Raw genomic sequence first — 3,740 nt, 5'->3', positions numbered from 1 at the left:
GACTAGGGAAAATTGGGCTTTCAAATTTATTATTGGTCCAATTTTAATTTTAAAAGAAAATAAATAAATTTTTTTTAAAATAAAACTTTTGGACCAAAATAAATTTAAAGTGTTCAATTTTATCTATACATTTTAATCCATTACGCTCAACTTCAATTAGGCGTAAAATTATGATTTATTAAGCCCAAAACTGTTTTTGGACTTAAATGCAAATAATTAAAATTTTTCTACCCAAAAGAAAAATTACGGAAACATAGGGACCGAGATAAAAATCATGAAACCCTAAAATCCATATTTTTCTTTTCCTTCTTCCCCAGGTCGCCATCTCCACAAAAACTAGCCGCTGTTCATGGTTTCCACACCGGACAGCCACCATCGCCGACGCTGAGTCACCGTCACCGCGTCACCGGGAAGCCGCCGCCTTCCGCCAGCAGCCATCTTGCGCACGCGACCAGCCTCCGCTTGCGTCGTTGGCCACGTTGCATGCCACTGCAGCTGCTGGCAGCGCTGGTTGCTGCACGCGATGGCCGCGCGCGCTACTGCAGCGTGTGCAGCGTTGCTTGCAGCAGTTTCCAGCAAGTTTCTCGCAGTTGCAACGCATGTTTCCAGTAGTCTCACACAAGTTTCCGCAAGTTTCCAATGAATTAGAAATTTACTAGGCCAATTTTTGGCTTACAAATTTCTATAACAGTAAAATAAATCAATAAGCAAACATGGTGATACAAAACCACTCCTCTTGTTACATATCCAAACAAAAAATACATTAAAAATCTAACAATGAATTAAAACAAACCATAAGCATACTTTATTCATATATTAAACAAATAATATATATCTAAATAAATTGTGCCACTCTAATACATAAATATCAAGATTAATTTCATACGAAATTATGATATATTAATAAGGAAATTATCATTCATATACCTTATATTTGCTCTGTTATCAAAAATACTACAACACTTTGAGGGTGTATCAATCGTCCACCCTTAGTTGACAAAATGTATCCGCCGACCACCAAACCGTTAGTTGACGTTTGAAAGTTAACGGAATTACAGTGAATTGACGATTTTACCCTTGAAAATTATCACTTGTATACCCTTAAATTCTCTTTTTATCACTTGTATACCCTTAAATTATCACTTGTATCATATGAAAAGACCAAATTACCCTTCTGACGTCATCATACTTAAACGGCAACTACCGGTTTGGTGGTCAACTGATACATTTTGTCAACTTAGGGTGGACGATTGATACACCCTCAAAGTGTTGTAGTAGTTTTGATAATGGAGTAAACTAAGGGTATACAAATGATAATTTCCCATATTAATATGAGATGGCTCTGATACCAATTGTATGAGAGAAATCAGTTTTTTTTTTAACTTTTAGAATCGATCTCATATAATATATAAGAATTCATAATCTAGAAATCGTACCTTGAAAATCTGAGAAGATGAACAATCTTTGCTTTTTTCGCTAAAGTGATTTAGGCTCTCAGATCACGATCTGTCACCAAATAATCTTTTAGGTTATGACTCAGATTTGATCTGCACTTGACATGTGGGCGCCTTTATCACCACTAAAAGCAACTAGTAAGAGAAAAAATTTTCTCTCAAAATTAGAAAGAAAAATTCTTTTTCTCTTATCTATATAAAGTGGCTGCTATATTTTTCTTTAGAGAAAATAAGCCTTTTTATATCTCCCTTTTAGTGGAAACCCTAGGCTCCATATTTATTTATTTATTTATTAATTCTATTAAATCCCATTTGATTTAAATTAAAAAATAATTAAAACAAAAGTCACATTACTTGTTCTTGTGTTATAGGAGCCCACCTTGTAAAATAACACAAGGTCCCTTACACTCAAGTATATTAATGGAGCCTCTCACTAAATAATATATTTAGTCTTTTAACCTAAATAACTAGTTATCTTATTTATTAATCCAGTAATGGTGTAGTCAATTAAATGAGCTAACCCCTAGATCATTTGGGGACATATAATAGTAGCTACAATAATTAGGCATGTAATTAAATTAGTCCAATTATTTAATTCCAAATCTACTCCACTAAAAGATTGGAATTGACCTCCATAATTGTATGTTATCTAAGATAGTATACTCGAATAATAATTCAACCCATGCCACATTGATTTCTTTACTGCATAATCTTAAATTGATATCTCAACTGTCCAATCGATTTAATTACATCTTATTCCTTAATACTTACTGGTTTTCTCTAATGATCATTTTCAACATATTAAATATGTTGACACACTCTGGCCAAAGAATTCTATGATCAAGTGCCGAAAACCCATCAAGAGATGTGTTGTAGAAATTCTATATTGTTAATTTTTAACTTCAATACTCATAATTGCTCCCACCAAAATACCGGGTAATCTTGACCACAAGTGTGTGTCGTGCCCATTGGTAACTCAAATGGAATAACAATTACAATCATGAAATCATAACTAACTTAAGATTAAGATTACAGTAAAATCAATACCTATGAGATTTAATAAGTCTGACAGTCATTTCAAGGTTAATTAAATCTCATATGTGATCCAGTTCAATGTAGTCAAACTACATCAGTAAATTCATATATGATTAAGGCAAATCATTCAATGAATTTACTGTAGTGTAAACATAAATAGAGTGCCAAACACTATTTATCAACTGCGAACTAATATTTATTTAATTATAAGATAACTTGTATTTATGTCTTCTGTGAATGCATATGATGATCACATAAATACAAATAATATGATTAAACGGGCCTTATTCAATATATATTTATGCAATTGAAAATATCTCAAATATTTTATTAATCAGAAAATAAATTAATATGCTTCAAAAGAGCATATAATCCCAACAATACATACATACATACGTATGCACATTTACATATAGAGAGAGAGAGAGACAGAGAGAGAAAGAGAGAGAGAGAATTTTTTTTCTCCTTATCAAAACATCTTTATATTTAACAAAATATGAATGTTATTAACAGATACACTAAAAGAAAAAACACAACGAGAATGTTCTCATTAGAGAATAACTACATAGATATATAGAGTTGTTATTTAATAAGCGATCTAGTTATTAAAGTAATCAACAAACTAAAAAACAAGTAAAACATATATTCTCATTTAATGTATTTTGTCATGTAGTGTATAAAAGTGTGTTTTTCTTATCTCGTAGCTCATCCCTTACCCTAATGATTTAAGAGATCTCTTATTAAAAAAATATTTTAAATATGCACGTGCGCATGGACACACAAAAAAAATATATCTAGTGAGTTTCCAATTAAGAGTTACGAAGTATATTAAAATTAGATATAAGGTAAAAAATAAAAAATATAGATTTTTAAAATACTATAAAATAAAATATATTACATTAGAGTGTGTATTTTTTTTTTATCTTTTAACTTATTTTTGACTTTAATATAATCAAGATTCTTAATTGGAAACAAAGAGAGGGCATATTCAAGGGACACAAATTTTATACACAATTTTAGATACAAATTGTGAGTTTTTAGATTAAAACAAAGTGAAGGGATGATATGGATTAATTAAATAATTTAGCACATTAATTTCAACACATTAATGCTATAATATTTATTTTCTCTATCCTCTTTCTCTTTATCGATGTTCTTCTTCTTTTTCAAATTTTGTCCATTGTTTTGTCTCTCTATTTTTACATAGAATATAAAATCCATTTCTTATCTATTTTTTTCCTCTCTCCCATT

This window comes from Citrus sinensis, chromosome 3 (genome assembly GCF_022201045.2).
Source record: "Citrus sinensis cultivar Valencia sweet orange chromosome 3, DVS_A1.0, whole genome shotgun sequence".
Taxonomy (NCBI): Eukaryota; Viridiplantae; Streptophyta; class Magnoliopsida; order Sapindales; family Rutaceae; genus Citrus; species Citrus sinensis.
The sequence above is the reverse complement of the archived record's forward strand: the minus strand, read 5'-3'. Positions refer to the sequence as shown.